This window comes from Heterocephalus glaber, unplaced genomic scaffold (assembly GCF_053883595.1).
Source record: "Heterocephalus glaber isolate CG9 unplaced genomic scaffold, H.glaber_assembly_v1.0 deba00001778, whole genome shotgun sequence".
NCBI lineage: Eukaryota > Metazoa > Chordata > Mammalia > Rodentia > Bathyergidae > Heterocephalus > Heterocephalus glaber.
Genome location: NW_028258465.1, coordinates 3,712,295 through 3,731,382, shown reverse-complemented (window position 1 = coordinate 3,731,382; position 19,088 = coordinate 3,712,295). Strand labels below are relative to the sequence as shown.

Here is a 19,088-nt window from a genome sequence, read left to right as displayed (position 1 = left end):
TGGTAACATACGTATTTTGATGGAGCAGGGTCACAATGAAAGCAATGTTCTTACTGAATTAAATTTCACACTTGGGGTGTAGGTTAGCAGAAGAGCATTTGTCTAACATGCACAAGGCTCTGGGTTTGAGCCATCATCAAGAGAATTTTTAGAATAAATATTCTTAAAATAAGTCAACTGAAACTGTAATTACATAGAAATATTATCTAAACAATCTTAAATTTTGATTTTTTTCTAAATAAGTTGAAAATGTAATCAATGAACATAGTTCCCAAAATGTCAGCACATGTGAAACTTTTAGTAAATTGCAGTGATTCTAAAACCTTGTGACATTTAACTTTTTCCAATGACAGAATTGAATGAATTAACATATGATCATTTTTTTTCTTTTTATTTTTGTATATCCTTTTATTGGTACATTTTAGGTGTACAATATAATGACATTCATCATTGGAGATATGCACTTTACATAATCTCTCTTAGTTCTTATTTTTTCCCTCTTTCCCTGCCTTCCCTTCAATCCCTCCATCCTTCCCTATTTACAAAGACTTTGTTTACTTTTTTCATTTTCTCATATTAATTCCATTCCCTTCTTTCCTTTCCCCTACCCTTCACACTTCCCCTTCCCCTTTGCCCCTTTTCTTCCTATTTCACATTATCTATTACACCTTTTAGCCCTTATTTACACTTTTTGTTTCTCACACTAGAGAAACTATTCGATATTTACACACGTGTCCTACTTATTTCACTGAAGAGTATCACCTCAATGTGCATCCATTTAGCAATAAATGTCTCTAATTTCTTGTTTTTTTTATGGCTGAGTAGTACTCCATTTTATAAAAAAACCACATTTTCTTGATCCAGTCTCCAGTTGATGGGCATTTGGGCTGTTTCCAAGTTTTAGCTATCACAAACTAGGCTGCTAGGAACATGGTGCACATATATCACTGTGGTATGATTCTTTTAATTCTTTGGGGAAGATTCCCAGCAGGGAATAGCTGGGTCAAATGGGACTTCCAGTCCTAGTTCTTTGAGGTATCTCCACACTGATTTCTACAGTGGTTGTACCAGTCTACACTCCCACCAGCTGTGGAGCAGGGTTCCTCTTTCCCCACAGCCCCTCCAGCATTTGTTATTGGTTGATTTCTTGATAGCAGCCATTCTTCCTGGCATGAGGTGAAATCTCAGCGATGTTTTCATTTGCATCTCTTGAATGACCAGTGTTGTTAAACATTTTTTCATCTGTTTATTTGCTGCCTCTACTTCTTTGTGTGAGGAATGCCTGTTCATTTCAGATGCTCATTTTTGGACTGGGTCTTTAAATTTCGGCCGTCTGATTTCTTTTAAGTTCTTTATAGATTTGAGATATAGATTTTGTCTGAGGGACTGCTGGTGAAAATTTTTTCCCACATTGTGGGTTGTCTCTTCACACTGTTGGTGGTTTCTTTTGCTGTGCAGAAGCTTTTTAGTAAGAAGAGATCCCATTTGTTGTTTGTTTGTGCTAGTTCATGGGCAACTGAGGTTTTGTTCATAAAGTCTTTTCCTACACCAATGTCTTCAAGAGCTCTACCTCACCTCTGTTCCAGCCCATTCACCATTTCTATTTTAATATTTAGATCTTTAATCCATTTCGATTTTAGGTTAGTGCATGGTTAGAGATATAGGTCTAGGTTTAGTCTTTGGCAAGTTGAAACCCAATTTCTCCAGCACCATTTATTAAAGAGGCTATCTTTCCTCCAGTGAGGGGGTTTGGCTCCTTTGTCAAAGATGAGGTGGCTGAGTGTGTCTGGAGTTGTTTCTTCATCTTCTAATCTATTCTACTCATCTTCAGGTCTGTTTCTTTGCCAGTGCCGTGCTGTTTTTATCACAGTAGCTTTGTAGTATAGTTTCAAATTGGGGGTTGTAATATCCCCTGCCATGTCTCTGTTGCCTAGAATTGCTTTTGCTATTCTAGGTCTGTTCTTGTTCCAAATGAATTTTTGGATTGTTTTCTCAAGGTCCATGAAGTATGCTGCTGGGATTTCAATTGGGATTGCATTGAATATATATAGCAGTTTTGGAAGTATGGCCATTTTCAATATGTTGATCCTTCCTACCCAGGAGCAAGGGATGTCTTTCCATTTTCTGATATCATCTTCAATCTCTCCTTTCAGAGTGCTATAGTTTTCAGAGAAGAGGTCTTTGATTTCTTTTGTTAGGTTGATTCCTAGGTATTTCAGTTTTTTGGATGCTATTGTGAAAGGAACTGTTTGCCCTATTTCTCTGTCAGTGAGTCTGTTGTTTGTGTAGAGGAAAGCTATTGATTTTTGTGTGTTGACCTTGTAACCAGCTACTTGACTGAATTTGGTTATTAGAAGACATTTGGTGGAGTTCTTGAGGTCTTCTATATAGAGTATCATGTCATCTGCAAATAATGACAATTTGACTTCTTCATTTCCTATCTTTATTCCTTTTATTACTTCCTCTTGTCTAATTGCCGGGGCTAATGTTTCCAAAACTATATTGAACAAGAGTGGTGATAGTGGACATCCTTGTCTTGTTCCTGATTTTAGTGTGAAGGATTTCAGTTTTTGACCAGTTAGTATGATATTGGCTGTTGGTTTTTCATAGATGGCTTTTATCAGTTTGATGTAGAGACTATCTATTCCATTTTTTTGTAGGGTTTTTATCATAAATGCATGTTGGATTTTGTGAAGTGCTTTTTCTGCATCTATTGAGATGATCATATGGTTTTTGTCCTTGGCTCTATTGATATAGTGTATTACACTGATTGATTTGCATATGTTGAAACATCCCTGCATACCTGGGATAAATCCCACTTTGTCAGAGTGTATGATCTTCTGCATTTTATTTGCCAGTATCTTATTAAGAATTTTTGCATCTATGTTCATTAGTGAAATTGGCCTATAGTTCTCTTTTTCAGTTGGGTCTTTCTCTGCTTTGGGGATCAAGGTGATACTTGCTTCCAGGAATGAATTTGGGTGTATTGCTTCCCTTTCAATTTCATTGAAGAGTTTAAACAGCAGTGACAGTAGTTCCTCTCTAAATGTCTTATAGAATTCAGTGGTGAAGCCATTAAGACCTGGGCTTTTCTTGGTTGGTAAGTTTTTAATTATGTTTTCAATTTCATCAGTTGATATTGGGTTGTTTAGAATTTTAAGTCTTCTTCGTTCAACTTTGGTAATTCATACATGTCTAGGAATCTGTCCATTTCTTCTGTGTTTTCCACCTGATTGGCGTATAGGTTCTGGAAGTAGGTATTGATGATCCTCTGGATTTCTGCTGGGTCTGTTGTAATTTCACCCTTTTCATTCCTAATTGCATGGATTTGGGCCTTTTCTTTCCTTTTTCTGATAAGGTTGGCTAAGGGTTTCTCAATTTTGTTGATTCTTTCAAAGAACCAACTCTTGGCTTCATTGATTTTTTGTATCGTTCTCTTAGTCTCCATTGAATTGATTTCTGCTCTGATCTTTATAATTTCCTCCCCTGTATGAGCTTTGGGTTTGTCCTATTCTTCTTTTTCTAGAAGCTTGAGGTTCAGCATCAGGTTGTTTAATTGGGTTCCCTCAGTTTTCCTAATATGAGTGTTCATGACTGCTATGAATTTCCCTTTAAGACTGCTTTCATTGTGTCCCATAGATTCTGATATGTATTTTCATTGTCATTTAATTGGAGGAACTGTCTGATTTCTTCTTTAATTTCCTTTGTGACCCATTGGTTATTCAGAAGTGTGTTGTTCAATTTCCATGTGTTTTTGAAGTTTTTGTGGTTTCTTTTGATATTGATCTCCAATTTCATTGCACTATGGTCTGATAATATACAGGAGATAACTTCAATTCCTTTGCACTTACCTAAATATGTTCTATGAGTAAGTATGTGGTCTATTTTGGAGAATGACCCATATGCAGCTGAAAAGAATGTGTATTCTGATTTGGTGGGGTGGAATACTCTGTAAACATCTGTTAAGTTCATTTGTTCAAGAGTTTGATTGAGTTCTAATATTTCGTTGCTTGTTTTTTGTCTAGTTGATCTATCTGTTTGTGACAGTGGGGTATTGAGGTCCCCCATTACAATTGTATTAGTGCATATATGACTTTTCATGTGCCCATTAGTATTTGTTTTATATAGTTGGGTGCACTAGTGTTTGGTGCATCAATATTTATGATTATCATCTCTTCCTATTGGATTGTGCCCTTTACAAGGCTGTAGTGTCCTTCTTTGTCTCTCTTAATCAGTGTTCGTTTGAAATCTACCTGATCTGCAAAGAGGATAGCCACTCCTACTTTTTTTCAGGTTCCTGTTGCATGGAGTATTGTTTTCCACCCTTTAACTTTCAGTCTATGAGTTTCTTTTTTAATTAAGTGTGTTTCTTGTATTCAGCATATTGTTGGATCTTGCTTCTTGACCCATTCTGCCAGTCTATTTCTTTTGACTGGTGAGTTGAGACCATTAACATTGATGGTTATAAGTGATACGTATTGAGATCACTGTCATGACTTTTTCTTCCTGTTTGATTCTCCCTCTTTGCTTTTAATTTCTTGTTGTGCCTGGTGGATTCATTCTGCTGGGCTCCCTGGGGTTGTGATCCTCATTTTCTTTTCTTAGGATATTGTCTAAAATGTTTTGGAGTGTTGGTTTGGTATTCACGAAGTTCCTAAGGTGCTCTTTGTCATGAAAGTGTCTTATTTCTCCATCAATTTTGAAAGATAGTTTTGCAGGGTACATCAATCTGGGTTGGAGGTTGTTTTCCTTTAGGGCTTGAAATATATCACTCCAACCTCTTCTTGCCTTGAGAGTTTGGTTGAGAAGTCTGCTGTGATTCTGATGGGCTTTCCTTTGTATGTGATTTGTTTCTCTTCTCTAAGTGCTTGTAGAATTTTGTTCTTCTGTTGGGTTTCTGGAATCTTAATTATATGTGTATGTGTAGATTATTTTTTGTTCAAGGCTAGTTGGAGTCCTATATGCCTCATTTATCTGTATGTCAAGTTTTTTTCCCCTGCTTGGGAAGTTTTCTGCCATTAGTTCTGTGAACAGTTTTTTTATGTCATCTGCACCCTCTTGTTTCTTCATTGACTCCAATCAGTCTTATGTTATTCTTCTTTGTATCATCTTGTAGCTGCTGGATTGATTTCTCATGGTGCCTTACAATTTTAAAGAAATTTTTCTTTTTTGGTCACTAATGGCAATCCTATCTTCCATATCTGAAACTCTATTTTCTCATTGGCTCATTCTGCTGCATAGACTTTCAATGGAGTTTTTAATCTCCTGTAAATCTGTTTGCATCGTTTTATGAATTCTATTTGTTTCCTATGTTGGGATTCCATCATGTTCCTCAGCTCCTCTATTTTTTTATCTGTGTCCTCTGTAGATTTATTAATCATGTCTTGCACTATGGGCACAATCTCTGCTGTTAGGTGAGAAATTATTCCTGATTTCATTTTTTCCAGATCCTCTTCATTGCTAGTTCAGGGAGTGCAGGTTGTTGAGTATGAGAGTGTTCCATCTTGTTTCCCTTTAGGGTTGCTGTAGGTGATCTGGAAGTCTGGTTGTGAGGCTTGTTTACATGTCTTCTCATTTTGACGGGGTGGGGTGGGGTGGGGGGAGGGTGCTGCTGGCACCTGGGAGGCTCAACTTGTCTGAGCTGGGAGCTGTGGCGTGCCTACCTGGAAGCCTCTTCCACCCTGGGAGCTGTGGCATGCCTACCTGGAAGCCTCTTCCACCCTGGGAGCTGTGGCATACCTACCCAGAAGCCTTCTGTGGGCTGGGAGAGAGGAGTCAGGGATTGGAAAAAGCTGAAAATATCAGCTCAGTGGTTTGATGAAAGGCTGTAACCCGAGCACTCGGCAGGCAGAGGCAGGAAGATCACTGTTCAAGACCCTGTATCCAAGACTGGAGGTTTAGTTCAGTCTGAATTAACTTATGATCTTAAATGGAATATGAGATTTAAATGTGAAATTCTATAACAGCATATTGAAATATCTTGACTTGTGAGGAGAATCTTTTGATGGAGCTTCTATTTTTAATTGGATAAATTTATATCCCATGCCAGGATGGAGTGAAACTGAGAAGGACTATGATTTTGCAGATTCCAGTTTGGCAAAACATTAAAAAGAATCATAAAGAGGCGACTTAGTTGATGAGATTGATCTTGTAAAAATATTTGCTAAATGTTTTCAAAAATACTCTGAACTAAAGGGGCAGTACCTGTGAAACTATTTGGGTTGAAATATTCACACATTTCAGTACAAAAAAAATCACTGACAATATACCCTATTTGGCAGAAATGACACTGAGTTTACTAAGCATCTCAGGACCAATGGACAGATTTCATTGTAGATGCCAATAATTTAAAAATATTTTGGAAAAATGAGGACAATTTTATAAAAATGATAACGCAACAGGACTATACAGATAATTCCTCAGAAAAATACCAGGACATCTTTTTGGAGACAAATATTATTTTAAAAACTGATTAAAATAAGATAATTGCTCTGCTTTTGTTATTTGTTAATTTCATATGCTTAATAGGAGTTTAAAAAATTGTGTTTAGTGTACATGACACGTTATTTTCAGTTTTTAAAAATTCCATTTTCAGGGCTGGGGATTTAGCTCAGTGGTTTTGCTGCCTGCTTCGCAAGTGCAAGGACCTGAGTTTGATCCCCAGTGCCAAAAAAAAAAAAAAAAAAATTTCGTTTTCAAAAAATATCATTTGGGTGTTACCATTTGAAAGAGTATTAAAATTTCTATTCATATAGTCCAATATGCAAAATAATTTGTTGGTCAGTAACATTTCAAAAATTGTATCATTTTAATTTGGTTTAATGCTTTGTGTTATTCATTTCCACCTTGGGTGATTTCAAGTCTGGTCTGTATATAAAGGAGATAATAGCAAAAGAACCATACAAGGGACAATTGAAATACATGATGAATGTTTAAACTTAAAAAATTCATTACAGTAAAAGACACATCACCATTAATTCCCCTGAACCCCACCCCCCCTTGCCTTAAACACATTTATCCTATTGTCTTTGCCACTTTCTGAAGCAGTTCTGGAAATCCTCTTTCATGAGTACTTCATGAAGTTTGATTAAAAAAAAAAATAGTGAATACTGCTGCCGAGTGTCTTCCAATGGAAAGGCAGCTCATAAAAACATGACCCTGTGTCCTCACCTACCTTATTCATGGGTCTGGCACCATGTGACTTCTGGCTCTTCCCCAAAGCTAAAATGACCATGAAAGATCAACACTGAATCAATTCAGGACATCAAAGGAGCCACAACAGTGCAACTAAAGACCCTCATGAAAGAAGACTTTCAGAGCTGCTTCAGAAAGTGGCAAGAATGACGGGATAAGTTTGTTCCAAACAAGGGGGAAGATATCAAGGTGTGGGGGGGTAATGGCAATGTGTCTCTTACTGTCATAAATTTTAAAAAGAATTATAAATATTCACTCTATTGTCTGAGCACATCACGTATGTGGCCACTCCCAGGTCCATGTCTGATTAGAACACTCTGGTTGTTTCTAGTCTTTGATGCTCTACCTTACCCTTGGATTTGGGGTCTCAGAAGCTCTAATCACTATTACCAAGAGGGAAATGCTTCACTAGGAGGAGTGCTATGGCTCCGTTTTGGGCTTGGGGAGCCTTCCCGATACCCCACCCCCCCTTAGTGGTCCCACTGGCATGGCCCGGCGTTTTTGACTTTTCTGTTCGTCAGTTTAGCTGATTGACAGTATTTAGTTTCCACATTATCCCCTTTTAAATTTGCTCTTGCTTTATTTTTCTCTCAAAAAAAGTGCTTTTGATATTTCACAGATTCTCCCCCTTAGTGACAGGATTAAATTACTTCCTTCTTATCTGAGAGAGATATTTAGATCAATGCTTACAAATAGAACTATATGTTTCCTTTTTAATTTAACTTTTTAATCACTAAACTTCTCTTATTTTTTTCTCATTTTTTCCTCATTTTAGGAAAATCTCTTTATATAGGCAACTATTTACTGAATTCCCAAGGCCGCAGTCGTACCAAGAAATTTAATTAACTAGAGTTTGTCATCCTTCTAGAATACCAGGGAGGTTTCTATCTACTAGGGCATTCTGCTAAAAATACGACCAGCTGCAATTATCTATATTTTTTTTGTTGTTGTTGTTTTGTTTTTTGGTACCGGGGATTGAACTCGGGTCCTTCTGCTTGCGAGGCAGGCAGAGGAACCACTGAGCTAAATCCCTGGCCCAACCAGCTGCAATTATGATAAGATTCATCTGTGAAAATTAATTTCTGTTTCTGTTTATCCCACAATTAATTATCTTATCTGTAAAAATTATACCTTCCATGTTGATACTATACAGCCATTAGTTTTATGAAAGCACAAAACTAATTCTAATGGTCAACCACTTTTAAGACATATTTCTAGTTTATCTCCTTAATTCTTATAAATATAGCACAAACGTCACATATAAAAGATAACAGCTGTCCTGTAATACGTGTAATGTAAAATTCTGCTGATAGCATATCACAGGAAGCAACACTTCTTCATTCAACAAGCTGATCGAAAAATATTCTTGGCACTACTTGGATTAGCGACCCTCTTCCATTGTAACTCGAGAGATTTAGGAAATATAAGGAGGGAATGAGTGTGGGAATCTCATCCTTCCTGATGGTTTTGCTGTGGAAAGGGAAGTGTCCCAAGGAGGACAGGGTGACAGGGGACCAGCTGGCTCATCTCGTGCCTCCCCCAATGCAAAGAGAGCTTGGGTCTCTTTTGCCAAGGATTCTGACGGACACAAATCCATTCCTCTCCCGTGTCTGCAGTGGAGTCAGAGTACACACCAAGATTTCATTTTATTTCGTCATCAAGTTTCCTTTGTGTGTATGTGTAAGAGTTTTAACTCTGTTGTGGATGTGTGTAACCACCACCACCACCACCACAGTCTGGACACAAAATAATCCCAGTTCTCCCCGAAATATCCTCCTGCCCCTCTCCTGTGGTTAAATAGTCCTCTCACCTCTAACCCTTCAGGACCACTGAGCTGTTCTCTGCTTCTATATTTTTGCTTTTTCTAAGATGTCACATATATGGATCACAACTTTAAGCATATACTTAATCTTCCAATCTCCGCTCCCCACTCCCCGCCGTGAGCCGCTCCGGCTGCACCGCGCTCGCTCTGAGCTCCAGGCTCCTGCTAAGCTAGGGCGGCCCGTCTCCCTTCAGCCACTATCATGATTATCTATCGGGACCTCATCAGCTACGATGAGATGAGATGTTCTCCGACATTCACAAGATCCGGAAGATCGCGGGCGGACTGTGCCTGGAGGTGGAGGGCAAGATGGTCAGTAAAACAGAGGATAACATTAAGGAAGTGGGAGGGGGAGGGGAAAGGAAAGAAGGGAATAGAATTAATATGAGAAAATGGAAAAATAGGAACAAAATCTTTGTAAATAGGGAGGGATGGAGGGGTTGAAGGGAGGGCTGGGCAAGGGTGAAAAATAAGAACCAAGAGAGACTATGCAAAGGTGCAAATTTCCAATGATGAATGTCATTATATTGTATACCTAAAATGTACCAATGATTAGAATGAATAATCGATAATGCAAAATAGGAAGAAAAGGTCCAAAGGGGTAGGGGCAGTGGGAGGGGCAGGGGAAAGGAAATAAGGGAAAGGAAAAATGATGAGAAATGGAAAAAATGGAAATAAAGTCTTTGTAAATAGGGAAGGGTGGAGGGGGTGAAGGGAGGGCTGGGAATGGGGAAAAAATAAGAACCAAGATGCATTATGTAAAGGTATAAGCACCCAATGAGAAATGTAAATGTGTTGTATACCTACAATGTACCAATAAAAGAATTTAAGAAAAAAAATCTTGCAATCTCGTATACTTAATGCATAGGAAACAAAGTTAAGCAAACTAGTTAATCTAACAGAGAAATAAGATGTTTAATAATGCAGGAATTTCAGATTTCTTGGACTCATTGGCAGATATCGTGGTTCTGTGCTGAGCTGTTTAGGAACTCTGGAAATCAGCTGTCGCTCTCTTGTGGACAGTGGCATGATGTACTTTCTTCGTGAACTCAATTAAAACCACAGCTACAGATAGGAAGAGGCCAAAGCAGGTGATTAGCGCTCGTAAAGACATTAGCGGTCCAATGATTGTCTAATGAACAGCAAGTGAGTGCTTCCACAATCAGGGAAAAGAGTAAAGCACTTAGTGAAATAGTTATTTGGTGTTAATCAAAGACTATTTTTCTGGCAGTAGATCGTTAGTTGTGATTTTCATTTATACTGAGTAACTAAATTATCTTAGATTTTCCTACTCTTAACAGAAAGGCTTCAAGGAATGAATTTGTTTCCTTTAAAAGCATCACTTTCTAAAGTATCAAAGCACATCAGTTAATTTTTTATAAAATTTAATTTTTGAAGATAATGCAAAGAGGGACAAACTTTGGGAAAATAGTTAATCTATGCAAGGGAAAAGGCCTTTAGGAGGCCAGTTTAGGATTCATCTTTGAGAGCATAGTGTTAAATTAAGTAAATCAGACACACAGTTTTAAATATCTCATGGTTTCTCTTATATGAGAAACCCAAAGTATAAATAAAGAGCAAACTGAGAGATAGATAATAGGAAGTAAAAAGACAGATCTTTTGCAGTGGAGGGAGGAAGGGGATGAGAAAAAAAATAAGTCAACTCCCATAAAGAATGTGATCATTATGTACAACAAACGTGTTCTAAAAAAACTTAGAAGAAAAAGATTCCCTTTGGTAGAGCCATTTGGGAGAAAACTGAGCAAGAGGGAGAGTGGGAGGGAGGGAGCCCTTGTCCAGGGGAGGCAGGACCTGGCAAAGCTGCTGACATTGGAGCCTGGCTTCCTTCCCTACACATTCTGACTTAAATCATAGGAAATTTGATCTGGACATTAGGAATTTAAAAACTTCCCTCTTAATTTTAATGTGCAGTAAAATTTGGGAGCCACCAGATGAAGCACAAATGAAAAGCAGTCTGGTTAAAGGTCACTCTTGACAGACAGCTGTGTGGGAAGGCGACAGGGTCCCGTAAGAAGATTTTAATTAAACTCCATGAGAAATTTGCTCAAGCATTTTGCCAGAAATGTTAATTTCTTCTCCAAAGGGAGAAAAGTTTGACTCTCATGCCAGAGTTGAGAGAGTTTTTCCTCTGCAGAGGGACTGCACTGGAGTAGAAATTCAGAACCGTCCTTCTCTACCTAGCACCATTCCTTCCTGCCGAGGTATGTTGGGAAATGACCTCCCCATGCTCCGGTTTACTGAGTAAAGGGTGGGACAGGGCTAGGCAAAAGTTATAATGTCCTTAGGGGCTTACCTTCCAGGGCAAGAGACAGACAATAAATTACAAAAAGTAAATGTGTTTCCAGGGGCCAAGATCAGGGTGCCGGTCAGGCCTGTGTTTCTGATGCTGGCATCGTGGTGCCTGGGCCCACGTGGCTTTGTCTCTGGGACCACGTGTGCTGGGTGAGGGGCTTGTTTGGCCCGCAGGAAAGGCGCAGGGGCTCTTGGTCATTCCAGTCTCTCTGTTCTGTCATCCTCGGTCCAGTGAATGGACAGAGCTGGGGTTTGCCCTGAGAGGCCAGGCTTCCTGCAAGACAGAGGCCCGGGTCAGAGACATGCTTCCCCCTCGGAGGGCAGGGATGGCAGAGACAGGCGAGCATTGGTCCTCTTGGTATGAGGTCCCTGTCACATGTTAATGTCCTCATCTTACACTTCCTTTAACCTGACTGGTCCAACACTTCCTCTTGAGCAGATGCTGTAGTGCTCCTCATATAGCTCTGTGTGTGTGTGTGTGTGTGTGTGTGTGCGCGCAATATGTGGACTTTATATGTGGGTATTGATATTCAGTTAATTTCCTGCAGTAATTTAAAATGAGATTAGGTAGATAAATTTGGAATAAAGCCAAGTATATGAATCAGAAAGAATGACATATAAAAAAACATAAAGAGCAAAATAAAAAGCCATGCTAAGGATCAGGGAGGTTGGTTCTGTAGAAATGGGAAGGGGCCTGGGGGTGGGGGTAAAGGACCAAGATGAGACACGTGAGCTGAGCTCCCAAGCTGAGTGTGCACACCAGGTGTTGCGAATGTATACTACTAACAAACAAAAGTAGAGCCTTGTAATATGACTAGACAAGAGCTCTTCTAATTCTCTTTTTATTGATTAAGTTTATTGGTACATTTTAGATATATAATATGGTGACACTCATCATTGGGATCTTGTACCTGTACATGATACATACTCTCTTGGTTCTTGTTTTTCCCCCTTCCTCTCCCCTCCCTTCAACCCCTCCACCCCTCCCTATTCATAAAGACTTTGTTTCTGCTTTTTCCTTTTCTCATATTTATTCCTTTCCCCTCTGCCTCCCACTTCCCCTTCCCCTTTGGACTGTTTCCTCCTATTTCACATTATCTATTATCCTTTTTGATCCTTATTTACACTTCAAGTTTCTCACACCAGAGAAACTATTCGGTATTTACACATGTGTCCTATTTATTTCACTTAAGAGTATGGCCTTAATGTGCATCCATTTAGCTATAAAGAACTGTTTTAATTCTTATAAAAGCAAATCCATACAGTGCAAAGATTTCTGATTTTGCCTGTAACTGTAGTTTTTAGAGCCTCCTTTCCTCAGTTTATTGTGAACTCATTCCTCACAATCTCCCAAATGTTCTGTTGCTACAAATTGTTGGAATTCTTTAAAGAACAATATATATAATTTTGCCTAAAATTGAGTCTTGAACTAAAAAGTATTTACTAGAATATTTCACCTAATAAAATATACAGAAACATTGATTTAGAGTTGGATTTATTATAATTTCAAATGACCTTATTTTGGATTTAGCTTAATGAAGCTTCACTTCTAAAGACTGATCATCTAAATTAATGATTACACAGTGCCCAGGAGAAGGCTCCCCCACTGCCATTCCACTGCTCCCAGGGCAGAGGAGGTGAGCTCCACTGGTACCAGCAGCATGCCCCCCACCCTGTGGAAATGAGAAGACAGGTAAACAAGCCTCAAAAACAGACTTCCAGATCATCTACAGCAACCCCAAAGGGAAACGAGATGGAACAATCTGATACCACCTGGACTCCCTGAACTGGCAACAAAAGAGGATCTGGAAAAAATGAAATCATAAATAATTTCTCAGATAACAGCAAAGATTGTGCCCATAGTGCAAGACATGATTAATAAATCTAGAGAGGACACAGATAAAAAAAATAGAGGAGCCGAGGAACATGATGGAATCCCAACACAGGAAGCAAATGGAATCCATAAAACAGATGCAAACAGATTTCCAGGAGATTAAAAACTCCACTGAAAGTCTAGCAATCTGGCAGCTGCTAGGTGATGCAAAGGAGAATAACGTAAGGTCGATTGGAGTCAATGAAGAAAGAGGAGAGAGTGCAGATGACATAAAAAAACCTGTTCACAGAAGTAATGGCAGAAAACTTCCCACTCAGGGGAAAAGATCTTGACATACCGATAAGTGAGGCATATAGGACTCCAACTAGCCTTGATCAAAAAACAATCTACACATAGGCATATAATTGTTAAGATTCCAGAAACCCAACAGAAGAACAAAATTCTACAAGCAGTGAGAGAAAAGAAACAAATCACATACAAAGGAAAGCCTATCAGAATCACAGCAGACTTCTCAATGCAAACCTTCAAGGCAAGAAGAGCTTGGAGTGATGTATTTCAAGCCCTAAAGGTAAACAGCCTCCAACCCAGATTGATGTACCCTGCAAAACTGTCTTTCAAAATTGATGGAGAAATAAGACACTTTCATGATAAAGAGAACCTTAGGAACTTCATGAATACCAAGCCAACACTCCAAAAATTTTTAGACAATATCCTAAGAAAAGAAAATGAGGATCACAAACCCAGGAAGCCAGCAGAATGAATCCATTGGGTGTGACAAATTAAACGCAAAGGGGGAGAATCCAACAAAAAAAGTCATGACAAGGCTGTTAAAACTTAACTTCATCTCCCTAATGAGTGTATGGTATTTTTCTGATTCTAGTGTTGCACACCTTTCCTTGTGCTGTACTGGCTATTTATCATCTTGTGTGTACTTTTTAATTGGGTTGTCTATTAATGAGCTGTAAGAGTTCTTTATATATTCTGGTCATAGGTTATATGAATTGTAAATGTGGTCTGTTTAAGGACTACTTTTCATTTTAATGATATCATTTAAAGTTCTAAGTTTTGATGGAATCTCATTTATCAATTTTTTTCTTTTATACATCATGTTTTTTGTATCCTAGGAAGTTCTTTCCTACCCTAAATTCATAAACATTTTCCCTTATAATTTCTTCTTAAATATTCTAGTGCCATTTGCTAAAAACACTATCTTTCCCTCAGCTCTTGAATTGAGTTTATATTCTATAAAATGTTAATGTTAAATAATCTTTCAAAACTCAGTGGACCATATATATGTGGTTCTATTTCTAGATTCTCTGTTTTATTCCAATGTCTACATGTCTTTCCTTACACCAACACTGCCTTGATTACTGTAGCTTTAGAGGAAGTCTTAAAATTAAGTACTAAACATAGTCTTTCAAGACTGTTTTTTGTTTTTTCTTTCTCTTTTTACTTTTTTAGGTCCTCTGTACTCCTACATAACTTTTAAATCTAAGTATCTAATTCTTCATTTATAGCAAGTATACATAGTCCTGAATTTTTATATATACTTCATGTTTTCTAATGCTGCTAAATTCAAATACAAGTTCTAGGGGCTCCTAGAGATTTCTTAGTAATTTTCTCTGTAGATGATCATTTCATCTACATATAAAGATTTTGCTTCTACCTTGCCAATCCTATCCTAATTGTGTCATTTTATTGCCAGACTAGTTTGGTTTAGGTCTATGTTTCAAAGTTTAATGGACAGATGAAGAGTAGGCATATCTGTCCTTGTTCCCCACCTTAAGGAGAAGTCATTGTATCTTCTCCATTCATATAAGGTGTTTTTGCTGGAACTATGGAGTACATGTCTTTAATCTGTTGAGAAGTTTCTGTTCTACTTCTAGTCTCCTGATAGCTTTTACCATGAACAGCTATAGAATTTAGTTCAATACTTTTTGTCCAACTAGTGACAGGGTCATATGGCTTTTTCCTTTCCTCTGTTAAAATGATGACTTTTTGGGGTGGATCTTCCAATGCTGCACCAACACTGCCATCCCTATAATAAAACCACTTTCTACATACTGCCAGATCTGACTTCTAATAGTTTTGTTAAACAAATTTCTATCTATGTTCATACTTTTTTCTTCTATTATCTTTATCCAGTTTTAGGATTAGCACAATGTTGAGTTCCTGAAATGAGGGGAGAAGTGTTCCTTCTTTTTTTCTTTGAATATTTGATACAATTTATCAGTTAAACTGTATAAGAGCCTGTTGTTGTCATATAGGTAGGTTTTCAAGCTTGGAATATACTTTCTTTAATAGGTGCTATTCAAATTTTATATTTCCTCCAGAGTTAGTTTCATTAATTTGTCTTCCAAGGTACTTCTTAGAAGTTGTCAAATTTATTTCAAAACAGATTTTTGTAACATACTTTCTATATCCTTTCAAATTCTATAAAATCTGTGGTAATGTTTTGTAGATCTTGATATTGTAATTTTAAAAATGTATAATTGATATTGTGTAATAGGATCTAAAGGTCTAAAGGAGCAGGGGAAGTGGGAGGGGTAGGGGAAAGGAAAAAAGGGAAAAGAAAAAATATGTGAAAAGGAAAAAAATGGAAACAAAGTCTTTGCAAATAGGGAAGGGTGGAGGGGGTGAAGGGAGGGCAGGGGAAGCGGAAAAAAATAAGAACCAAGATACTCATGTAATGGTACAAGATCCCAATGATGAATGTAACTGTATTTTATACCTAAAATGTACCAATAAACTTAATGGGGAAAAAATAAATTAATGATTACAATATTTGGTTTGTGTTATAAAATGTTTCAAGAACACAGGTGAGTAGGAAAAATACTATGAAGACTTCATCAATTTTTTTTTGTTTTGTACTGGGGATCAAACTTGTGCTTGCAAGGCAGGCATGGTGTCACTGCATTAAATCCCCAGCGCTACCCATGAATGTTTACTTTAGATTTTCATAGAAATAAAACACTAAAGCTATCCATCATTACTTATGTTTTCCTTCAAATTCACTCCTATCCTTCCAAATCTTTTCTAAAGTTATTCACTATCTCAGAAGAAGTTTATTATTATTACCATGCATATTTTTGTATTCCTAGCATATAAACAGGACACAAATATTGTTTTACAATATGTGAAAGTTATGAAACTAATGTAAAAGTTATATTGTAAAATCATTTAATTTGCTCTTTTTTCACTGTTTTTTTGGCACTGGGGATGGAACTCAGGACATTGCACTTGTCGGGTAGGCATGGTGCCACTGAGCCGTATCCTCAGCCCTTCACTCATAGTTTTGAAATGTGTACATATCTATAAATTTTTTTGTTTTGTTTTGGTACCGGGGATTGAACTCTGTTCCTTAGCTTGCGAGGCAGGCGGTGGAACCACTGAGCTAAATCCCCGGCCCTACATATCTATAATGTACTCTTTGTTTATCCCAAGTTTTATAGGGTAGTCCCATGAATGACGCTATCACCATTTAGTAGTTTACTGTTCTATGGATGCACACTTCAAGGGTTCGCTCTTCATTTGGATTTACAAACAGCAATGTAGAGACCATCTCTGTGCAGCTCTCTGGTAGATGCACACCCTCAGGGGGTCGCAAGTAAAGGTCACTGTCTTTGTGACAGACTTCCTCCCAACGCCTGCCTGGGTTCAACATTCACTCTGTCACCTCATTCCTTCACTGCAGGGACAGCAGCAGCTGTGGTACTATCAGCCCAGGGTTCCTTTTCATCCCTTAGACTCTCTTCACTCCGAAGTCTCTAACAGTTCTTTCAATTTTGCTTTTTTTTTTTCAGATACTGAGGATTGAACTCGGGACCTTGCACTTGCAAGGCAGGCGGTGGAACCACTGAGCTAAATCCCCAGCCCCTTGCAACAGTTCTTTTGCAAAAAGAACTTGAGAGTCGAGGCGGTGTTGCTTCCAGGAAGGTTTGTCGGGGGCTCTGGAAGGCATCTCGGCTAGACTGTCAGTGCTCATGGCTTAAACAGGGACTCCCATACCATGTGGTAATATGTATTAAACTTTAAAATTATGCAATACGGATCTCGTTACAAATTCTGAGGGCACTTACATGTGTGTGTGTTTGTGTGTGTGTGTGTGTGTGTGTGTGGTGTCTAATGGGATCCGAAAGGAGGAGAGTCCCAGTTCTGACTTCAAGTTTTCTCAAACAAAACAGCCTTCCTTCTATTCTGTCATAGCCTTGGCAGGAATTGGGGAAACTGCCCAGACAGCCACATGGATGACTCAGGCAGCGGAAGCGTAACTCCTAGTTTTCAATTCCCTCTTCTTTTCTGGCCCTGGGAGTTTGCCTTATTTACTTTCGAATGCATTCGTGCATTCTGAAGCACGGTTAGGGTATCTTCTCTAGCATCTGAAGATGCTTTTGATAGGTCTCCTACTACCTCAGCAGCTATTATGTATAGTAGCTGCCCTCTCCCTATGATGCCTTGCCCCCTCCCCTGTGTGACGTCATGCCAAGATGGTTGTTCCCACCAAAGAACAAACCCTTCTTCCCAGCATGCCCCTGTTCCCGCCTAGAGAGTAACCTAATACTCACCTTCTACCACCTAGTGACGTCACTGGCTCCTCCATTCCCTAGTCACTACCTCACTCAACCCCGCCTCAGCCCCTACAAACCCCACCTCAGTCTCTATAAAAGACTCTCCCTGCCCTGGCCATATTGTTTTGTCTCTCCTTTGTTCAGAGACAGCCCAGCAGATCTACTCCCCTAATAAAGGCTTGTTGTGGCCTGGTCTGGTCTTGGTTTTTGTCCTTCTTACCCGACAGCTTTGAAGCCTGTTTTTCTGGTTGTTCTTTGTGTACATCTTCAATTTTACGCTTCCATTAGCACAGTCATTGTTTCTCTTGTCCTCATCAACACCTGGTTGGTAAAGAGTAGGATAAAAATTATGCAACCATGAAGCACTGTCAGAGAGAAACACATTTTGTCCAATTAGTTAGTATTGTAATAAATGGCATCTCAGTGTCATTAATGTGCACATTCCCCGATGATGTGTGACAGTGGCCATCTGAATGTACACTCTCCCATATGTAAGTGTATTGGTCACCATGGGCATTGTTTTCATGTTCTCTGCTAACCTCTGCCCTGCCCCACTGAGCCTTTGTTCCTGTTTGGTAGTCATTGTGAGGAAAGCTTGTCTTTGTTGAAGCCACTCTTATTTTGTACTGCCTACCATCCATCGCTAAACCTGAACATTACTAGTGCAGAAGTTGGATCCACAGTAGGTCCCACACATGAAAGAGTCAAAAATAAGAAACATCTCTTCACTCTGCTAGAGAAGAGCAGGAATACAGCTATCAAAGACTGGTTCTTATGGCTTTGGAGAAAAATATCTAATTAAGCTTTATCAATAATTCCATCAAGAGCGATCTTTGCTACAGCATTGGAAGTAATAGAGAGACCAATTGAGAGCATGGGCACACTTGGCAGCTTTGGAAGCCATAAACTCAGGCCAGAGCTAGAGGTCGCTACAGAGGAGAGGTGGAAGGAGGCTGCATTTCTAAGCCCTTTCCAATCACCTTCCAATAGGGCCAGAAACCAGGATTCAGTGCACTAGCGAAGATCAGATTTAGGTATTGCTTTCCCACCCAAGGCTGTTATTCCCTCTGGCTTTAAGGTGTCTCTCAGGGAGAAAGAGGGAAATGGTCATTGGAAGCAGCCAGCACATATGATTATAACTTGTCCAAAAGTAGAAAGCAAGAAGGAAAGGAAGGAAGGAAGGAAGAGAAAGAAGTTAGGAAATCATGTTCATATCCTCACGATCCCTGCTCCCTGGCCCACCCTATAAGCTGTGCAAGCAGGCTGGAGATGCTTACAGCCCCTGAGCAGGGCTGGGCTTGCCCGCAGCTCCGATGTGGTCCTGCATGGAGAGCTCGAGCCCGGAAGACTTGCTTCC

The 19,088-nt window shown here is 38.9% G+C and overlaps 1 long non-coding RNA gene across 2 annotated transcripts in view; it reads left to right on the top strand.

Annotated features, from left to right (window-relative positions):
* The window catches only part of LOC147821000 (uncharacterized), a 42,547-nt gene extending 24,623 nt beyond the window's left edge, over positions 1–17,924 (top strand). Inside the window, exon 4 of one of the 2 annotated variants that reach the window (XR_015447851.1) lies at positions 16,967–17,924. This is a non-coding gene — a long non-coding RNA (uncharacterized LOC147821000). Of the gene's footprint in view, positions 1–9,063; positions 9,629–16,966 lie in introns of those variants that run through there. The other variant, XR_015447852.1, reaches the window with a different exon arrangement.
* The last annotated feature ends 1,164 nt before the right edge of the window (positions 17,925–19,088 follow it).